The sequence below is a fragment of the Somniosus microcephalus genome, chromosome 1 (assembly GCF_052327205.1).
Source record: "Somniosus microcephalus isolate GS21.2 chromosome 1, FLI_Smic_1.0, whole genome shotgun sequence".
Lineage (NCBI taxonomy): Eukaryota > Metazoa > Chordata > Chondrichthyes > Squaliformes > Somniosidae > Somniosus > Somniosus microcephalus.
Window position 1 is genome coordinate 231,094,525 of NC_140987.1, and position 22,760 is coordinate 231,117,284.

General features: G+C 47.0%; 1 long non-coding RNA gene and 1 pseudogene across 2 annotated transcripts; both read left to right on the forward strand.

Moving 5' to 3' along the window:
• Nucleotides 1-629: 629 nt before the first annotated feature.
• LOC147124673 (uncharacterized) lies at nt 630-18,919 on the forward strand. 2 transcript variants are annotated; one of them, XR_015078801.1, is made up of 4 exons: nt 630-1,087; nt 4,981-5,176; nt 9,196-9,317; nt 18,439-18,919. It is a non-coding gene; the product is annotated as an uncharacterized LOC147124673 (long non-coding RNA). The 2 variants fall into 2 exon arrangements; XR_015078802.1 differs by lacking the exon at nt 9,196-9,317.
• A 471-nt stretch (nt 18,920-19,390) lies between these two features.
• LOC147124674 (endogenous retrovirus group PABLB member 1 Env polyprotein-like) lies at nt 19,391-20,984 on the forward strand (annotated as a pseudogene).
• Nucleotides 20,985-22,760: the final 1,776 nt, after the last annotated feature.

A 22,760-nucleotide genomic window follows, 5' to 3' on the forward strand; every position in this document is an offset into this window, starting at 1 on the left:
GTGTTTGATGGGACAGTGTAGAGGGAGCTTTACTCTGTATCTAACCTGTGCTGTACCTGCCCTGGGAGTGTTTGATAGGACAGTGTAGAGGGAGTTTTACTCTGTATCTACCCCGTGCTGTACCTGCCCTGGGAGTGTTTGATGGGACAGTGTAGAGGCAGCTTTACTCTGTATCTAACCTGTGATGTACCTGCCCTGGGAGTGTTTGATGGGACAGTGTAGAGGGAGCTTTACTCTGTATCTAACCCGTGCTGTACCTGCCCTGGGAGTGTTTGATGGGACAGTGTAGAGGGAGCTTTACTCTGTATCTAACCCGTGCTGTACCTGCCCTGGGAGTGTTTGATCGGACAGTGTAGAGGGAGCTTTACTCTGTATCTATCCCAAGCTGTACCTGCCCTGGGAGTGTTTGATGGGACAGTGTAGAGGGAGATTTACTCTGTATCTAACATGTGTTGTACCTGCCCTGCGAGTGTTTGCTGGGACCTGGAGGAATGAGAGGTGATCTCATTGAAACATAAGATTCTGAGGGGAATTGACAGGGTAGATGCTAAGAGGTTGTTTCCCCTGGCTGGAGAGTCTAGAAATAGGGGGCATAGTCTCAGGATAAGAGGTCGACCATTGAAGACAGAGATGAGGAGGAATTTCTTCACTCAGAGGGTTGTGAATCTTTGGAATTCTCTGCCCCAAAGGGCTGTGGATGCTCAGTCATTGAGTATATTCACGGCTGAGATAGATTTTCGGACTCTAGGGGAGTCAAGGGATATGTGGATCAGGTGGGAAAGTGGAGTTGAGGTCGAAGATCAGCCATGATCTTATTGAATGGTGGAGCAGGCTCGAGGGGCTGAATGGCCCACTCCTGCTCCTAATTCTTATGTTCTCAAGGTGACCACTGTGTGTTTTTTAATTCATTCACAGGATGTGGGCATCACCAGCAAGGCCAGTATTTATTGCCCATCTCTAATTGCCCTCGAAGGTGGTGGTGAGCCGCCTTCTGAATACAACTGAGTGACTCGCTGGGCCATTTCAGAGGGCAGTTAAGAGTCAACCACATTGCTGTGGGTCTGGAGTCACCAATAGACCAGACCGGGTAAGGACGGCAGATTTCCTTCCCTAAAGGACATTAGTGAACCAGATGGGATTTTACACAATCCGATAGTTTCATGGTCATCATCACTGATACAAACTTTTCATTCCAGATTTATTTAATGTTGTACTTCGTCATTTTCTGGTGAATAAAACATTTTTTAAATCTGAGCCAGTGTGTTGTGAGACAAAGAGCCTTGTGTCCAATAAGGGGAATAAAGGCCCACAGCCTCCCCTGGCCCCGGGCCCTGAACAAGGGACTGGAGAAACTCGCTGCCCTGCGGATCAGACAATCAGCCGGCGCTAGTCCCGCCCCTCGGGCTCCCCGATTGGTTGGAGGACCCGCCGCCGGCTCGCTCCTCCAGCCCCGCCCCGCTCGCTCATATATGGTCAGAAGCTCCCATCGATCAGGCCGTGGGCCCGGGTCACGTGTCCTCGAGGAGATCACGTGCTCGGTCCAACTGACGCCGCTCGGTCTGGGGCCTCGCGGACTCGCGGGTTTTTCTATTTCTCTTTATTCTCTCCCGATCCACCCCTCCCCCCCCCCCCGACCCCGCGCGATTCTCCACCCAATCGGAGCGGAGAAAACTCACTTTGCGTCACCGATCGCGACTCTGTAACCGACACCAAGGCCTTTCCCGGAATGCCCCGCGCCGACTCCATCCGACAGGATCCGAGTGTGCAGGCGCAGCTCCGAGTGGGGGAGGGGGTTGGTGTCCTCTGGGCATGCGCGGTTATTACCCTTGGTGACCGGGAGGGGTCGCTGTGCCGGACTCGGCCCGTGTGAGCAAGCGTGGACTCTCGCTGTCTCCAGTAGGAGCAGGAGTGGCCATTCGGCCCCTCGAGCCTGCTCCGCCATTCAATGAGATCATGGCTGATCATCCAATCTCAGTACCCTGTCCGTGCCTTCTCCCCATATCCCTTGATCCCTTTAGCCTCAAGAAATATATCTAATTCCTTCTTGAATATATTTAATGAATTGGCCTCTACTGCCTTCTGTGGTAGAGAATTCCACAGGTTCACCACTCTCTGGGTGAAGAAATTCCTCCTCATCTCTGTCCTAAATGGCTTACCCCTTATCCTTCGACTGTGACCCCTGGTTCTGGACTCCCCGACCATCGGGAACATCCTTCCTGCATCTAGTCTGTCCAGTCCTGTTAGAATTTTATAAGTTTCAATGAGATCCCCTCTCATTCTTTCAAACTCCAGCGAGTATAAGCCCAGTTGACGCAATCGCTCCTCATACATCATTCCTGCCATCCCAGGTACCAGTCTGGTGAATCTTCGCTGCATTCCCTCCATGGCAAGAACATCCTTCCTCAGTTAAGGCAAACAAAACTGCACACAATACTCAAGGTGTGGTCCTACCAACGCCCTGTACAACTGCAGCAAGACGTCCTTGTTCCTGTACTCGAAACCTCTTGCTACGAAGGCCAACATACCATTTGCCTTCTTAACCACCTGCTGCACCTGCATGCTTACCTTCAGCGACTGGTGCACAAGGACACCCAGGTCTCGTTGCACTTCCCCTTCTCCCAATCTATTGCCATTCAGAAAATCTGCCTTCCTGTTTTTGCCACCAAAGTGGATAACCTCGCATTTATCCACATTATACTGCATCTGCCATGCATCTGCCCAATCACCCAACCTGTCCAAATCATACTGGAGTTTCTCGGCATCCTCCTCACAGCACACACGCCCACCCAGCTTTGTGTCATCTGCAAACTTGGAGATATTACATCTAGTTCCCTCGTCTAGATCATTTATATATACAGGAAACATTGGTTTATCCGGAGGTTGTATGTCCGGAAACCTCGATCTAACGGCAGAAATCAGCAGCCGTTTTGGTCAGGTTTTTTTTCTTCTAGCATTTTTTTAACAGTCAGGCTCTGGAAAGCGTCTCTGTAGCTTAGCAACAGCTTCAGAGACGCTTCCAAGGTATGGGCCGAGTGTTTACAAGCTGTTGCTAAGCAACAGCGTTTGTTGTCAGATACGGAGATGAAAACCTCCGTATGCTTCAACGTTAACTTTGTATGTCCGGCAGTTTTTATACATCGGCAACACGCCGGTCCCGTCGGTGCCGGATATCGCGAAGTTTCCTGTATTGTGAATAGCTGGGGTCCTAGGACTGATCCCACTAGTCACTGCCTGCCACTCGGAAAAAGACCCGTTTATTCCAACTCTTTGCTTCCTGTCTGCCAACCAGTTCTCTATCCAAGTCAGTACCTTGCCCCAATCCCATGTGCCTTAACTTTACATGCTAATCTCTTATGCGGGACCTTATCGCAAGCCTTCTGAAAGTCCAAATACATCACATCCGCTGGTTCTCCCTTATCTATTCTACCAGTTACATCCTCAAAAAATTCCAGTAGATTAGTCAAGCACAATTTACCTTTTGTAAATCCATATTGACTTTGTCCGATCCTGTCACTGTTTTCCAAGTGTTCTGCTATTACATCTTTTATAATGGACTCTAGCATTTTCCCCACTACCGATGTCAGGCTTACCGGTCTATAATTCCCCGTTTTCTCTCTACCACCTGACAGTCCCGCCATCCCAGGAATCGATCTCATTGAACCTTTGTTGCACTCCCTCTATGGCAAGTATATCCTTCCTTAGGTAAGGAGACCAAAATTGTACACAGTACTCCAGCTGTGGTCTCACCAAGGCCCTATATAATTGGAGTAAGACTTCTTTAGTCCTGTACTCAAATCCTCTTGTAATGTCAATCAACCATCAGCGGTCGCTGGTGAGGCCAGTGAAGAAAGAAAGACTTGCATTTCTATAGCGCCTTTCACCACCACCGGACATCCCAAAGTGTTTTACAGCCAATGAAGTACTTTTGAAGTGTAGTCACTGTTGTAATGTAAGAAACACAGCAGTCAATTAGCGCGCAGCAAGCTCCCACAAACAGCAATGTGATAATGACCAGATAATCTATCTTTTTATGTTGATTGAGAGATAAACATTGGCTAGGAGACTGGGGCTAACTGCCCTGCTCTTTCCCACATTACAACAGTGACTACTTCATTGTAGTACTTCATTGGCTGTAAAGCACTTCAAGACATCTGCTGGTCATGAAAGCACTGTATAAATGCAAGTCTTTCTTTCTTGAAATAGTGCCATGGGATCTTTTACATCCACCTGAGAGAGCAGACGGGGCCTCAGTTTAACGTCTCATCCGAAAGACGGCACCTCCGACAATGCAGCACCCCCTCAGCACTGCACGGGAGCGTCAGCCTAGATTTTTGTGCTCAAGTCTCTGGGCTGGGACTTGAACCCACAACTTTCTGACTCAGAGGCGAGAGTGCTACCAACTGAGCCACTGGCTGACACTAAAGAACAAGCAGTTCTGACGAAGGGTCATCGACCTGAAACGTTAACTCTGTTTCTCTCTCCACAGATGCTGCCTGACCTGCTGAGTATTTCCAGCATTTTCTGTTTTTATTAAAGAAACGAGGGAGTGATTGCTGACAGGAAGAATGTTGGGTCGTCCTGCGCATGCGCACCTCCCTGACGGCTGAGGCGAAACACCGACTCGCCCCCACCTGAGCCGCGCACGTGTACCAGATGTTGCGGCTCTGCATGCGCGCCCGATGTTCCAACCGCGGGGTTTTGTGTGCTGAGCATGCACGTTGCGGACCGATCAGGACGGGCGATTGTGGAGCAGGAGGGAAGAGCGTGGGGGCCATGAGCACAGGCGCAGGACTCAGCGTCAACAGAGCGCTTTCTGGAGCGCGGGGGCTTGTGGGTATTACAGCCGCCATTTCTGTTGATCCTTTCAACCAACCTGTGCAGCAACTGGAGCCTTAAAATCAGCTTCACTGCCCCTGGTTTCGGAAAGGGGAAAATTAAACAACAGTTTGCCTCTGATCCTTTTCTGATCTCAATTTACAGGGTTATAGAAGTGGATCAGTTACAGGCGGGAAGCTCAGACCAAACATCACGTCAAGATCTGACAGAGTCGCTCGATTCATCAGGACCTGAATATCATCAGCCTTTGCACATGGAAGGAGAAAGCAACGATCGCAGCGATGACAAACCGCACACGTGTTCGGTGTATGGACGCAGATTCAGCCGATCGCCTGACCTGGTGAGACACGTGCACCATCACACCGGGGAGAAACCGGGTAAAGGTGGGGACGGTGGGAAGGGATTCAGTTCCCCGTCTGCATTGGCAGTTCAACGGCGCAGTCACACCAGGGACAGTCCATTCACCTGCTCCGTGTGTGGAAAGGGATTTGTTTGTTCATCCCACCTGCTGAGACACCAGCTTGTTCACACTGATGAGAGACCATTTCAATGTTCTGACTGTGGGAAGAGCTTTAAAAGCCCCGGGGAACTGAAGGGACACCAGCGAGCTCACACTGATGAGAGACCATTTAACTGTCCTGACTGTGGGAAGAGCTTTAAAAGCCCTGGGGATCTGGTGCGACACCAGCTTGTTCACACTGATGAGAGACCATTTAAATGTCCTGACTGTGGGAAGAGCTTTAAAAGCCCTGGGGAGCTGAAGCAACACCAGCTTGTTCACACTGATGAGAGGCCATTTAAATGTTCTGACTGTGGGAAGAGCTTTAAAAGCTCCGGGGATCTGAAGGGACATCAGCGAGTTCACACTGGAGAGCGATCATTCACCTGCTCCGTGTGTGGGAAGGGATTTACTCTGTCATCCCACCTGCTGGTACACCAGCGAGTTCACACTGACGAGCGACCTTTTAAATGTTCTGACTGTGGGAAGAGCTTTCAAAGATCCGGGGCGCTGAAGAGACACCAGCACCTACACACTGGGGAGAGGACGTTCACCTGCTCCGTGTGCGGGAAGGGATTTGCTCAGCCCTCCAACCTGCAGAGACACCAGCGAGTTCACACTGACGAGAGACCCTTTAAATGTTCTGAGTGTGGGAAGAGTTTTAAAAGCCGCCGGGAGCTCAAGCAACACCAGCAAGTTCACACTGGGGAGAGGGTGTTCACCTGTTCCGAATGTGGGAAGGGATTCACTGAGTCATCCAACCTGCTGGTACATCAGCGAGTTCACACTGGAGAGAGACCATTCACCTGCTCCGTGTGTGGGAAGGGATTCACTCAGTCATCCAACCTACTGTCACACCAGCTTGTTCACACTGACGAGAGACCCTTTAAATGTTCTGACTGTGGGAAGAGCTTTAAAAGCTCTGGGGAGCTGAAGCGACACCAACACCTACACACTGGGGAGAGGCCGTTCACCTGCTTCGTGTGTGGGAAGGGATTCGCTCGGTCCTCCAACCTGCTGGCACACCAGCTTGTTCACACTGGAGAGAACCCCTTTAAATGTTTTGACTGTGGGAAGAGATTTAAAAGCTCCGGGAAGCTGAAGAGACATCGGCTCCTCCACACTGGAGAGAGACCGTTCACCTGCTCAGTGTGTGGGAAGGGATTCGCTCGGTCATCCACCCTCCTGTCACACCAGCTTGTTCACACTGACGAGAGACCCTTTAAATGTTCTGACTGTGGGAAGAGCTTTAAAAGCTCTAAGAACCTTAAGGGACACCAGCGTCTTCACACTGATCATCGAATCTAACAGCACAGGAGGTGATTCGGCCATCATGTCTGTGCTGGCTCTTTGAAAGAGCTGTCCAATTTAGTCCCAAACCCCAGCTTTATCCCCAGAACTCTGCAAACTAGTCCTCTTCAAGTACACGTCCAATTACTGTTTGAAAGTTCCTGTGGAACCTGATTCCAGCATCCTTTCAGATGGTGCGTTCCAGATCTTAACAACCCTCTGTGTGAAAACAATTCTCCTCATTTCCCCTCTAGTTCTTTTAGCAACTATTTTAAATCTGTGACCTTTGGTTACCAACCCACTTGCCAGAGTGAACAGATTCTCCCTACTTGCTCGATCAAAACCCCTCATCATTTTGAACACCTCTATTAGGTCTCCTCTTAACCTTCTCTGCTCTAAGAGGAACAATCCCAGCTTCTCCAATCTCTCCACATAACTGAAGTCCCTCATCCCTGGTACCATCCTGGTCAACCTCCTCTGTACCCTCTCCAAGGCCTTGACATCCTTCCTAAAGTGTGGTGCCCAGAACTGTACACAAGACTCCAGCTGAGGCCAAAACCCTGCAGCTGTACAAAACCCTGGTTAGACCACACCTGGAGCACTGTGAGCAGTTCTGGGCACCACACCTTAGGAAGGATATATTGGCCTTGGAGGGAGTGCAGCGTAGGTTTACCAGAATGATACCCGGACTTCAAGGTTAAGTTACGAGGAGAGATTACACAAATTAGGGTCGTATTCCCTAGAATTTAGAAGGTTTAGGTGTGATCTGATCAAGTTTTCAGATATTAAGGGGAACAGATAGGGTAGATAGAGAGAAACTATTTCCGCTGGTTGGGGATTCTAGGACTGGTGTCATAATCTAAAAATTAGAGCCAGACCTTTCAGGAGTGAAATTAGGAAACACTTCTACACACAAAGGGTGGCAGAAGTTTGGAACTCTCTTCCGCAAATGGCAATTGATGCGAGATCAATTGTTAATTTTAAATCTGAGATTGATAGGTTTTTGTTTACCAAAGGTATTAAGGGATATGGGCCAAAGGCGCGAGTATGGAGTTAGGTCACAGATCAGCCATGATCTCGTTGAATGGCAGAACAGGCTCGAGGGGCTGAATGGCCTCCTCCTGTCCTATGTTCCTAGTGATTTGTAAAGGTTTAGTGTAACTTCCTTGTTTTTGTATTCAATGGCCCTATTTACAAAGCCAAGTATCCCATACGCTTTCTGAACCGCCTCACCAACTTGCCGCGGCACTTTCAAAGATTTGTGAATATGGACCCCCAGGTCCCTCTGCTCTTGCACCCCCTCAAAATAGTCCCATTTAGATTATACGGCCTCTCCCTGTTGTTTCTCCCACAGTGCATCACTTCACACTTATCCTCATTTAATTTCATCTGCCTTGTGTCTGCTCATTTCACAGTCTGTCTCTGTCCTCCTGAAGTCTGCTACTACTATGCTCACTATTTACTACGTTGCCAAGTTTTGTATCATCCGTAAACTTCAAACTTGTACACCTATACCCAGGTCCAGGTCAGTTATATATAACAAGAAAAGCAGTGGTCCTAATCCCGACCCCTGGGGGAACCCACTGCATACTTCCCTCCAGTCAGAAAAACATCCCTCAGCACTGCTCACTGCCTCCTCTCCCTTAGCCAATTATACCCAAATTACCATCAGCCCTTTAATTCCCTGTGCTTCTATTTTCCGAGTAAGTCTCTTATGTGGTACTTTATCAAATGCCTTTTGAAAGTCCATATATACATCTACTGCACTACCTTCATCAACCCTCTGTTACTTCATCAAAGAACTCAATCAGTTTAGTCAGACACGATTTACCTTTAACAAATCCATACTGGCTGCCCCTTATTAACCCATGCTTCTCCAAGTGAGAATTAATTTTGTCCTTGACAATGGTCTCTAGTCGTTCACCCACCACTGACATTAGACTGATTGGCCTGTAGTTACCAGGTTTATCCCTCTCCCCTTTTTTAAACAGGGTGTAACATTTGTAATCCTCCAGTCTTCTGGCACCACTCCCATATATCTGAGGGAGATTGAAAGATTGTGGTCGGAGCTTCTGCTATCTCCACCCTAGCTTCCCTCAGCAATCTAGGATGCATTGCATCTGGACCGGGTGCCTTGTTAACTTTGAGTGATGACAACCTATTTAGCACCTCCTTTCTATCCATTTTTATCCAATTTCTCTACTCCCCCTCCCCTACTGTGACATTAACTTCATCCTCTTCTTTTGTGGAGACAGATGCTAAGTACTCATTCAGTACTTCAGCCACGCCCCCTGCCTCCGTATGATGAGCTCCTATTTGGTCCCTAATCGGCCCCACCATTCCTTTAACTATCCTTTTACTTTTCATATGTTTATAAAAGATTTTTGGGTTCTCTTTTATGTTACCCCCTAATCTTTTCTCATATTGTCTCTTTGCCCTTCTTATATCCTGTTTCATTTCCCCCGCACTCTCTGTATTCTGCCTGGTTTTTGACTGTATTCTGTACCTGACATTTGTCGTAAACCTCCTTTTTCTCTTTGATTCTAACCTCAATATCCTTTGTCATCCAGGGAGCTCTAGCTTTGGACGCCCCATCTTTCCTCCTTATGGGAATATGCTTGGATTGAACACCATCGGATGTTCCCGATGGTCGGGGAGTCCAGAACCAGGGGTCACAGTCTAAGGATAAGGGGTAAGCCATTTAGGACAGAGATGAGGAGGAATTTCTTCACCCAGAGTGGTGAACCTGTGGAATTCTTTACCACAGAAGGCATTTGTGGCCAATTCATTAAATATATTCAAGAAGGAGTTGGATATATTTCTTAAGGCTAAAGGGATCAAGGGGTATGGGGAGAAGGCAGGGACAGGGTACTGAATTTGATCAGCCATGATCTCATTGAATGGCGGAGCAGGCTCGAGGGGCCGAATGGCCTACTCCTGCTCCTATCTTCTATGTTTCTATGTTTACCTGAACTATCTCAGCCTTGAAGGCCTGCCATTGGTCATTCACTGTTTTCCTGGACAAACTTTGTTTCCAGTCCACTTGAGCTCGATCCCTTCTCAAAGGGGAGGGGAGGGGAAGATGCGTTTGGTGGTGGGATCACGTTGGAGGTGGCGGAAATGGCGGAGGATGATCCGTTGAATGTGGAGGCTGGTGGGGTGAAAGGTGAGGACAAGGGGAACCCTATCGTGGTTCCGGGAGGGAGGAGTAGGGGTGAGGGCAGAAGTGCGGGAGATAGAACGGACACGGTCGAGGGCCATGTCAACCACGGTAGAGGGGAATCCTTGGTTGAGGAAAAAGGAAGACATGTCGGAAGCACTGGTGTGGAAGGTGGCATCGTCGGAGCAGATGCGGCGGAGATGGAGAAACTGGGAGAATGGAATAGAGTCCTTACAGGAGGCGGGGTGGGAGGAAGTGTAGTCCTCCAGGTAGCTGTGGGAGTCAGTGGGCTTGTAGTGAATGTGGGTCAATAACCTATTCCCAGAGATGGAGATGGAGAAGTCGAGGAAGGGAAGGGAAGAGTCGGAGATGGACCATGTGAAGGTGAGGGAAGGGTGGAAATTGGAGGCAAAGTGAATGAATTTGTCTAGTTCAAGGCGAGAGCAGGAAACGGCACCGATACAGTCATCAATGTACCGGAAAAAGAGGTGAGGGAGGGGACCCGAGTAGGACTGGAATAAAGAGTGTTCCACATATCCCATGAAAAGGTAGTGTGGAAATGTACCTTTTAAAGCTGAATATAGTAACATGTGGCCCTTTTCGACAAACAAAATGGAGTCCCGATCCTCCCAGAAGCCTCTGCAGAAATGTCCTCTATTCCTTCCTTAAACATATTAACCTTGACTAAACACTGAAAACAGTTGCTTATCTGCATTGAAAACAAAGACCATTTACAGGAGTAAAGGGAACTTTACTCAAGCCACCTGGCCAGAGGCTTGACCACCAGATAACAGAAGAAACATACTGTATGAAAAAATCAAATCAAATCAACTTTTATTGTCATTGTTAGTGCACAAGTGCAGTACAACGAAATGTAGGCTTGCGGCTCCCGAGAGTGTACATTTAAACATTCAACATACATTTGGCTTGTAGTATATTAACATAAATATAACCATAATAAAGTGCATTGGCAGATGTGCAGGCTTTAGAGTTTATTTGTGGAGTTCAGTAGGATGACAGCCCTGGGAAAGAAGCTGTTCCTAAATCTGGTCGTACGGGTGCAAATGCATCTGTAGCGCCTCCCAGATGGCAGGAGGGCGAACAGACTGTGGCTGGGGTGGGTAGGGTCTTTGATGATGGACCGTGACCTCCGTAGACAGCGTTTCTGGTATATGTGCTCTATGGTCGGTAGCCGGGTGCCGGTAATGCGTTGGGCAGTTTTGACTACCCGCTGCAGGGCTTTCCGGTCATAGTAGCTACAGCTGCCATACCATACTGTGATACAGTTTATCAGGATGCTCTCTATAGTGCAGCGGTAAAAGTTAGAGAGGATCAGGGGTGACAGATTACATCCCTTCAGCCTCCTTAGGAAATATAGGCGCTGCTGGGCCTTCTTCACCAGAGAGGAGGTGTTGAGGGACCAGGAGAGGTCTTCCGTGATGTGGACTCCGAGGAACTTAAAGCTGTCCACCCTTTCCACCACAGCCCCATTGATGTGGATGGGGGTGTGACTTCCGCCTTTGGACTTCCTGAAGTCCACAATGATCTCTTTTGTTTTCTTGGTGTTAAGGGCCAGGTTGTTATCGGCGCACCACTTCACGAGATGCTGGACCTCCTCCCTGTAGGCTGACTCATCGTTGTTGGTGATCTGGCCTACTACCGTGGTGTCATCCGCAAACTTGATGGTGTTGGAACCATTAACAGCCACACAGTCGTGGGTGAAGAGGGAGTAGAGGAGGGGGCTCAGCACACATCCTTGTGGGGCCCCCGTGTTCAGGGTCAGGGGGGGGGAGGTGTGGTTACCTAATTTGATAGACTGGGGTCTGTTTGTTAGGAAGTCCAGGGTCCAGTTGCAGAGGGAAGTGTTCAGGCCAAGAGTTTGGAGTTTGGTGGCCAGCTTGTTGGGGACGATAGTGTTGAATGCTGAGCTGTAGTCTATGAACAGCATTCTGATGTAGGTCTCCTTACCATCTAGGTGATACAGTGCCGAGTGTAGAGCAGTTGTGATTGCATCCTCTGTTGATCTGTTTGCACGATAGGCAAACTGGTGTTGGTCAAGGGAGGCAGGAACACTGGCTTTGATGTGGGCTAAGACCAGTCTCTCGAAACACTTCATTATGATGGGTGTGAGTGCGACAGGTCGATAGTCGTTCAGGCACGTCACAGCCGTTTGAATGAAGTATCTACATTCCAAACAGTACTGATTGTCTTAATTAAATAGTCTAGAATAAATAACTACCCATTGTATTATCAATAGTCTTTCGCTACGCCAGACTTTAGAAATATGTAGAAACTTAGTTAAGGATTGAAGAACTCTTTGTCCCTTTCTCTGACTTGAAAGACACATGATGAAACCATAACCTGTTTACTGTATAAATATGTTGTTAATCTGTAATTCTGGAGAGAGTCTCTGCTTAGCCTTTGACTGAGCGAGACGCTCTCCTTGCCGCAAGTAAAAGCTTAATAAAAGAACATCGACCGGAGCTGATCGTTTCAGAGTCTCATTGAGAGTCGAGATTTCGACAGTTACTTCTTGGAGGTTCCACCGAGATCGCTGACTCTCTAGTCTGTGAGTGAACAGATGCTGGCATAGTGCCTCTTCAGTGAAGGGCTTAACTGGCGAGAATAAGGTGAGCCTTTTTGCTCACAAAGAGTCTCTTTACTGTTGAACCGCATATGTAATCTGTTGTCCACAGCGGAGGTACTGCGATCTACGAGACTCGAAATCTAAGATCTAAAGTTATTTTTGTAATCATTTCCTTTTCAGCCTATAGGCAGAAGGGATCTGATCCCGAAAATAGCCCGGGGAGATTTTCATTAGTAGAAGGTAAGAAGAGCGCTATAGAAATCGATTGATTATCCTTGTGTGATAGGATAAGACAAGTCTGTGAAGGGACAGGATCCTTGTTTGATAGGATCATAGAGATGAATAAGATTTTTTTAATAAATTAGGATAAGTTAAGTTAAGGACTTGGTCTGTAGTGGTGTACAACGCAGACTCAGAGTTGACTATTTGTTTAGATAGAGTTTAAGGCTATAATTTGTATACCCGCGTGGATGTTGTTTGTCCTAGTTATACTGTTGTGTTCAATACTTTTGTGCGACATTGCAATTGAAGAAACGGGAAAAGTCACTAGGGAAAATTGTGATTCGGAAAAACATTCTTTGATTGAGAAAGGAAACAGTGCCTGATTGATCGACTATGGTTGGTTCGTGTCAACATATCTCACACACCCAGACTGAGCCTGAATTACGAGCCTTTTTAGGCCACGTGACGGCCAGTAAAAGTGGGCGTAGAGAACTCAGTTGACCGAAAAGGATTGTGAGATCAGAAACTGTAAAAACTCTCAATCAATCAGAATGGGTGCCGGAGCAAGTAAAACACCACCAAAGGGCACGCCAGCCTATTTTATGCTCCGGAATTGTGGTCAGTCTTCAATTGACCACTTACAAAATTGGACAAAATGGACTAAGGATGGAAACAGGCCATTTCCACCTGATGGTTCCTTTAATTTAGAAAGAATAACATGTCTAGAGGAGTGTCTTATAGACAGAGACCCAGGCAGAAGAGGTAAAAAGAAAGTAAATTGGTCGGCATTTGGGGATTGGCAAAGGGAAGCTGAAAAACGACATGAGAAAAGCCTACAGGTCAGCAAGCAGTGTACTAAAGGGAAAAAGCAAGCAAATAAACGAACAGAGCAGGTAAATGGTTCTAGACATGGTAAAAACCCATTTATGATGGTTGCTAAAGAAACAAAAGGACACCCGCCAAATGCCCCTAAGGATCGGGAAAAAGATGAGGATGAGGATTGGACTCCCTACGGCAGGCCACCACCATATGATCAGCATGCTCCAGACCAAAATGAAGGTGATCAGGCCGTTCCACCTGTAGTTCAAGCAGAGCCTGTACTTCAGACTCTTGCACCTCCGGCTGCCCCACAAAACGGCCCACAAAACGGCGCAGTAGCAGGAGCACCTGTCACTCCTGACAACGATAATACAAATCAATTCCACGAAGGTCCAGCAGGGTATACATGGAGTCGGATAGAACAAAGGGAAAGCAGTGAAAATAACACAGGATCTGATCCTCCACCCGCTCTTATAATGCCAGTGAGACTTTTTCCCAATCCAACTCCGAACGGAGATCCAGTTGGTGTTTATCGACCATGGTCACCAAGTGAGTTAAGAACAATTGTGGAAAGATTAGCAGACCCCAAAACCAGTCTTGAAAAGGCCATAGACCAATTAAAAGTAATCGTCATGTGCCATGAGCCCAGCATATTAGATGGCCAAATTCTGCTAAAAGCATGGTTAAAAGACACCAAATTTGCCGAATTCGAGACGAAATTCCAAGATTTTAAAACACATCGTGAAACTGTCGGTGCCGCTCCCGGCACCAGACCGCCCAATGACGAATTCTGGGGAAGGTGCTGGGAAGCCTTACACAAGGTGTTCCCAAAGAAAACAAATTGGTCTAAAATTATGGAAACTACACAAAGAAAGGATGAGGATGTTGAGGATTACGTTGAGAGGGTGCGAGAAATTATGAGCCAATGTTCAGGCATGAAAACAGAGGAATTCGATTCCCCCATGCTCAGCGCCGTTGTAAACGGACTACGACCTGAACTCAGGGATCCCTTTCAATGAGTTTGTTTCGGATGGTGACAGGAAACACTATCCAAGGTTCTATGTTAAAAGACATACAAGATCAAAATAGAGAAACTAAAAGCAAGGTTACCGTGTTCACGGAGCGAGCAGCTCCAACGGCACCAGCCCCAACAACACCCACCTATTACCCACAACGTGGTAGGGGAAGAGGACGAGGTGGGGGAAGAGGAAATTTTCGGGGTGGAGGTGTAGGACGATGACGGGGTGGGGGAAGAGGAAATTTTCGGGGTAGAGGCGGTGGAGGTGTAGGACGAGGACGGGGTGGGGGAAGAGGAAATTTTCGGGGTGGAGGTGTAGGACGAGGACGGGGGGGGGAGAGGACAGTTTCGGGGTAGAGGCGGTGGAGGTGTCGGACGAGGACGGGGTTGGGGGAGAGGACAGTTTCGGGGTAGAGGCGGTGGAGGTGTCGGACGAGGACGGGGTTGGGGGAGAGGACAGTTTCGGGGTGGAGGTGTCGGACGAGGACAATCCGGCGCCTGTTACAATTCTGGCTAGACTGGGCACTGGGCTAAAAATTGCATCAAAACAGCAGCAACCAAATTATAACTGGACTCACCCGGCTCGTAACGGGCCCCCTCCTCCACCTCCTCCACCCCCTCCTCCTCCACCTCCAGAACCCAATCCATATGTGACCCCAGCCCAGGTACATGCTGGACCTCAAACTACATTTTCTGTTCAAAATCCATTTGGACCACAAAATCAAAATTCAAATCAATTGGGCCAAGGATTCAATTGTCGGTATAATCAATGACTAGTTGCTCCATATCCAAGTGCTGCAAGCAAACAATTACCCGTTGTTTCATTAAATGCCACAAGCGAGCCTGAAGTAAAAATACGAATACAGGGAAAGGATATTCCATTTCTAGTGGATACTGGTGCCACCTTTTCGATCCTTACGAAACAGGATACACAGGGAATTCCTATTTCCACCAATCAAACCTCAGTAACTGGACTATCTGGGACAGCTCATCAAATGGTTTTCTCCAATCCCATTAATGTCCAATTCAATGATTATGAAGACAGTCATTCATTCCTACTCTAATGAACCAACCATTCTTGCACCGGAAATATCGATTGAAGATTGAACAAATTTTTATCGGACCTGAAGGAATCGCGGCAGGAGTAGAATTATCCTCCCATAGCCAGACCTTGTTTAAGGTTAAAAGTGGTGTTCCACACTGCACCCTTGTGGTTACAGACACATATAAACCCCAGGATCTAGGCCCAATGGTTCAAAGAATGCGAGGATATTTAGTGCAAAGGGAATGGCAGACATCTGGTGGAACTCTGGCTAGATATGACGGGGAGGGAGGCTTCTCTATCAAAATGGAGAGGGAAATATATTTCGATGCTGTCTTAGCAGAAAAGATACTTTCGGTCACCAGCTTTCTATTGCAACGTGAAACAGAAGAACTTCTTGCTAAAGTCCCAGAGCAGCTATGGTCTACTCACCCTAATGAAGTAGGGAAAATGCTTACCGCACAACCATATAAGGTAGCGATCAATTCAACCGTACCACTTCCTAAGAAACCCCAATATCCCTTGTCTCTAGCTGCAGAACAGGGTATCGAGCCAGTAATTACTTCGCTGCTAGCCCAAGGGATAATAGTCCCAACTAAAAGCCCTTGTAACACACCAATCTTTCCGGTCCAGAAACCCAATCGTGACAAATGGAGATTTGTTCAAGACCTACGAGCTGTGAATGAAGCTGTGTTCCCAACTTATCCGGTCGTGCCCAATGCTGCGACTATACTTACCAGTATTCCAGTAAACTCAACGTATTATACGGTGATCGATCTATATTCAGCATTTTTCTCAATACCCATTCACCCAGAGTCTCAATTCCTTTTTGCCTTCACGTATAAAGGACGCCAATATACGTGGACAAGACTCCCGCAGGGATTTACCGAAAGTCCTACTATATTCTCAGTGTTTAAAGAAGGATCTAGAGGATGTGATTTTACCAGCAAGTTCTACACTCATACAGTATGTTGATGATTTATTACTCACCTCACCCTCCAAATCAGCCTGTGAAACAGATTCTCTTGTGCTGTTAAAAGCTTTAGCCTCGAAAAGACACAGTGTCAAAGGCGAAGTTACAATTGGTCTCAGAAAGGGTTCAGTATCTAGGACATGAATTGGTACGAGATACAAGACAATTGACACAAGACACAGTAAAAGCAATCTGCTCTGCTCCACTACCAATAACCAAGAGAGAAGTGAAACATTTCATCGGCATGTCAGGATATTGCAGACAATGGATTATGAATTATTCTGAAATAATTAGACCATTGTTGGACATGTCCATGCCCTCACTACCAGAAGATTTAGTTTGGAATGAAGCATCCCGGAACGCTTTTCAGAATCTTAAACGGTCCCTCATATCAGCACCTGCTTTGGGACTACCGGACTGTGCTAAGCCATTTCATTTGTTCGCTCACCACAAGTCGGGTTTTGCACAATCTGTCTTGACTCAATTACACGGACACAGACAGTGACCGATCGCGTACCCAACTAGATCCAGTGGCACGTGGACTACCAGGATGTCTTCCTTCTTTGGCAGCAGCTTATTATGCTGTACAACAGGCTCAGACAATAACTCTAAATCATCAGACTATTTTGTATATCCCACACTCTGTCGAGATTTTACTTACCAAATGCGCCACCCAACACCTAACTTCTGCAAGAGCCACTAAATACGAAGTTGAACTGTTATCAAATCCGAACCTTATCATCAAAAGATGTACTACCTTAAATCCAGCCACTCTACTCCCCACGGAAGAAGACGGCGAACCCCGTTCATGTGAGATGGTAACCGAACTGGTAACTAAACCACGTATCGATTTAACAGATATACCGATATGTAACCCTGATCTGGTGTACGACGTTGACGGATCAGCCCTACGAAATGACAGGGGCCAGCCCAAAGCAGCATATGCAGTTGTGACTCATATAACGTCGTTGAAACAGCCTCTCTTCCAGATTCCTTTTCAGCCCAGCAAGCCGAATTATTTGCATTGACTCGAGCATGCATTCTCGCTCAAGGACAAACACTTAATCTCTACACTGACTCCAGGTATGCTTTTGGTGTAACTCATGACTATGGACAAATTTGGAAAATTTGCGGGTACCTGACCTCTTCAGGAACCACCATTAAGAATGCGGAACAGGTAGAAAATCTTCTGCGAGCCATTCAATGTCCTTTAAAACTTGCCATTATTAAATACCAAGCACATACAGGCCACTTGGATGAGGCAGCACTTGGAAATGCCAGAGCTGACAATGCAGCTAAAGCAGCAGCTCTGTCAGACAAAGGGGAACAAGTATCAGCGATCCCAGTAAGGGAAAATAATTCCACAGATCAACCGCCCACTATTAAAGATGTGCTGGCCTTTCAGTCACAGGCCAGTATGGATGAGGTATTAACCTGGGCAAGGGATCAATGTTGTAAAACTCAAGAAGGAATATGGGTTTACCATGACGGCCGCACGGTGGCACCCAAATCCTTACTTCCATGGATTGCCCGATGTGTTCATACATTCACACATGCGGGCAAAGCGGGGATGGCGGATTATATTTTGGCAACTTGGTATGCACCAGGTATTTCGGCAATTGCAAAACAAATTTGCGAAAATTGTGTTACCTGTCCGACAATGAATCCGGGTAAGACGGAAAAGGTAAAACCTGCCTCCCACCCAAACCCAACGGGACCTTTTGTACATTTACAAATGGATTTTATTGAATTACCTATGTGTATGGGATTTAAGTATGTTTTAGTTGTTGTCGATGTGTTTTCTAGATGGTTTGAAGCTTTTCCTTGTAAAAAGGCCGATGCCACTACTGTTGCTAAATATTTGTTGAAAGAAATCGTGCCGCGCTTCGGAATTCCTGTTAAACTTTCAAGTGATAATGGGTCTCATTTTACTGGAACTGTTATAAAAGAAATGTGTAAAGCCTTACAGATTAACCAACATTTCCATTGCAGTTATCATCCACAATCAGCTGGACTTGTTGAGAGATATAATGGAATGCTTAAAAACAAACTGGCGAAACTGGCAATGACACTGGACTAAAATGGGTAAAACTGCTGCCTTTAGCCTTGATGGTAATGCGATCCACAACTAACAGAACAGGCCTGTCACCGCATGAGATAGTTATGGGACGTCCCTAACAGCTGCCTTTTACAGCACCGTTTACTGCAAAACAAATGGACATCCATAAAATGGAAGAAAATATGTTGAATTATTGTACTGCACTAACCAAATGTATTTCCAGCTTTCATTCACCGGTAAAAGAAGCTTAAGTCGAACCAGCAGAAGGGAAGTACCATAACCTGGAGCCCGGAGAATTTGTTTACATCAAGATTTTTAAACGAAAAAGCGGTCTACAACCCAGATTTGAAGGACCATACCAGGTTTTGCTGACAACTAATACTGCAATCAAGATAAAAGAAAGACCAACATGGATCCACACGTCCCATTGCAAAAAAGCACCCGATCCGGAGGAAAAGGCGAAGGAACCAGAGGGAGAGAAAGAGATTTCCACAGACTATGGGGACTGACCGGACTGTGCTTGACAGGATTTTGCTTTGTGTTACTGACAGCACCAGAGATACAGACACGTGAACAAAGGGAACTACATATAAATGTATTCATGGCACTGAGTCCTGAGTATGCACAAGAAAGAGATTTATCCAACTGTTGGGTATGTGCACATGTGCCCATTCACTCGAAAGGAGGCATCCCTCTAAGACCCATTCCCTTTAACGAATCAGACATGGCTGAGTGGATAATCAGTCAGAACGATACGCGCGGTAATACTTCCCAGAAAAGGCACACATCCTATAGGGGCACTACTAGTAGAGGATTGGAGGCCGGAATGGGAATCAGCAGGCAAAAATCTCACTGCCTTCCAGGGGTGGTACCAACCCAAATATAATCAGACTCGGCAGCCCCCATTCCTAGTTCTTACTAATACCTCAGGTATAGGGGCCCCAATGGGTAAAATATGTTTAGTAAGGAACATAGCAGGGGGCAAGAACGTGGGTAAAAGCAAATGCGCCCAGAATTTTACCATAACTCAACCCCATAACTGGCGCGATGTGGGTCAGTTTAACATGACAAATGTCTGTAATAAGACGAGTGGGGGTACCTGGACCGGTTCCAACCCTATGATGACAAAGAAGAAGTTGCAATTCACTTATAATGGAACCTATTTTATCTGTGGTCATAAGGCCTACCCCTGGTTACCACAATCATGGATGGGATCCTGTTACTTAGGATATGTGATATCCTTAATTAGAACAACAAAGACCCTGAGGGACGCCTATAAAAGCCATCGACCTAAACGGGATTTGACATGGTTGAATGGAATGTTCAAGGTAATGATACCACCCTATGGGACAATGTCAAACGAGTGCGAAATACGGGAACTGGCTAAATTAGTAGAATCAGTAGCCAACGCAACCTCACAAACCTTTGAAAGGGTAAATGACGAAATGGTAGCCAGTCGGACAGTGGCTCTCCAAAATCGTATGGCCCTAGATTATCTCCTAGCCAAGGAAGGAGGGACATGCGCTTTGATTGGTGAGGAATGCTGTACGTACATCCCGGATCACTCAGAAAAGATCAGCAGTCTGGCAGAACTTATCAGAGAGAAGGTAATAGAGTACAAACAAATTATTGGCCTAGGTGGTACCACTTTGTGGGGTTGGGCATCCGGATGGCTAGGATCCCTGGGAAAATCCCTGGTACTTGCTGATAATCTTTTCCCTATACCTTCTGTTTGTATCAATCAAGTGCTGCTGTGTCAGAGTGGGAAAAACAGTGTTACCAACAGCAGCCACTACTAAGGTTATGGTAGCAACAACTACTGAAGGATTCTGCGCGGAAATGGAAATAGAAAGACTAAGCAGGATTGGAATGGATTAAGTTGTCCTTGTGAAGGACAAAAGGGGGGAATGTGGAAATGTACCTTTTAAAACTGAATATAGTTACATGTGCCCCTTTTTGACAAAACAAAATGGAGTCCCAGTCCTCCCAGAAGCCTCTGCAGAAATGTCCTCTATTCCTTCCTTAAACATGTTAACCTTGACTAAACACTGTAAACTGTTGCTTATCTGCGTTGTAAACAAAGACCATTTACATGAGTAAAGGGAAACTTACGCAAGCCACCTGGCCAGAGGCTTGGCCACCAGATAACAGAAGAAACATACTGTATGAAGTATCTACATTCCAAACGGTACTGATAGTCTTAATTAAATAGTCTAGAATAAATAACTACCCATTGTATTATCAATAGTCTTTCGCTACGCCAGACTTTAGAAATATGTAAAAACTTAGTTACGGATTGAAGAACTCTTTGTCCCTTTGTCTGACTTGAAAGACACATGATGAAACCATAACCTGTTTACTTTACTGTATCAATATGTTGCTAATCTGTAATTCTGGAGAGAGTCTCTGCTTAGCCTTTGACTGAGCGGGCCGCTCTCCTTGCCGCAAGTAAAAGTTTATTAAAAGAACATCGACCGGAGCTGATCGTTTCCGAGTCTCATTGAGAGTCGAGATTTCGACAAGATACAGAGTAAAGCTCCCTCTACACTGTCCCATCAAACACTCCGAGGGCAGGTACAGCACGGGTTAGATACAGAGTAAAGCTCCCTCTACACTGTTCCAATGAAACATTCCGAGGGAAGGTGCAGTACGGGTTAGATACAGAGTAAAGTTCCCTCTACAGTGTCCCATCAAACACTCTCAGGGCAGGTACAGCACAGGTTAGACACAAAGTAAAGCTCCCTCTACAGTGTCCCATCAAAAACGCTCAGGGCAGGTACAGCACAGGTTAGATACAAAGTAAAGCTCCCTCTACACTGTCCCATCAAACACTCCCAGGGCAGGTACAGCATGGGTTACATGCAGAGTAAAGATCCCTCTACACTGTCCCATCAAACACTCGCAGGCCAGGTACAACACAGGTTAGATACAAAGTAAAGCTCCCTCTACACTGTCCCATCAAACACTCCCAGGGCAGGTACAGCATAGGTTACATACAGAGTAAAGCTCCCGCTACACTGTCCCATCAAACACTCCCAGGGCAGGTACAGCATGGATTAGATACGGAGTAAAGCTCCCTCTACACTGTCCCGTAAAACACATCCAGGGCAGGTACAGTACGGGTTAGATACAGAGTAAAGCTCCCTCAACACTGTCCCGTAAAACACATCCAGATCAGGTACAACACGGGTTAGATACAGAGTAAAGCTCCCGCTACACTGTCCCATCAAACACTCCAAAGGCAGGTACAGCACAGGTTAGATACAGAGTAAAGCTCCTCTACACTGTCCCATCAAGCACTCCCAGGGCAGGTGCAGCACGGGTTAGATGCAGAGTAAAGCTCCCTCTACACTGTCCCATCGCACACTCCCAGGGCAGCTACAGCACATCTTAGAGCAGAGTAAAGATCCCTCTACACTGTCCCATCAAACACTCCCAATGCAGGTACAGCACGGGTTAGATACAAAGTAAAGCTCCCTCTACACTGTCCCATCAAACACTCCCAGGGCAGGGACAGCACGGGTTAGATACAGAGTAAAGCTCCCACGAAACTCTCCCATCAAACACATCCAGGGCAGTTGCAGCACGTGTGGATACAGAGTAAAGCTCCCTCTACACTGTCCCATCAGACACTCCCAGGGCAGGTACAGCACGGGTTAGATACAGAGTAAAGCTCCCTCTACACTGTCCCATCAGACACTCCCAGGGCAGGTACAGCACGGGTTAGATACAGAGTAAAGCTCCCTCTACACTGTCCCATCAAACACTCCCAGGGCAGGTACAGCACAGGTTAGATACAAAGTAAAGCTCGCTCTACACTGTCCCATCAAACACTCCCAGGGCAGGTACAGCATGGGTTACATGCAGAGTAAAGATCCCTCTACACTGTCCCATCAAACACTCGCAGGCCAGGTACAACACAGGTTAGATACAAAGTAAAGCTCCCTCTACACTGTCCCATCAAACACTCCCAGGGCAGGTACAGCATAGGTTACATACAGAGTAAAGCTCCCGCTACACTGTCCCATCAAACACTCCCAGGGCAGGTACAGCATGGATTAGATACAGAGTAAAGCTCCCTCTACACTGTCCCGTAAAACACATCCAGGGCAGGTACAGTACGGGTTAGATACAGAGTAAAGCTCCCTCAACACTGTCCCGTAAAACACATCCAGATCAGGTACAACACGGGTTAGATACAGAGTAAAGCTCCCGCTACACTGTCCCATCAAACACTCCAAAGGCAGGTACAGCA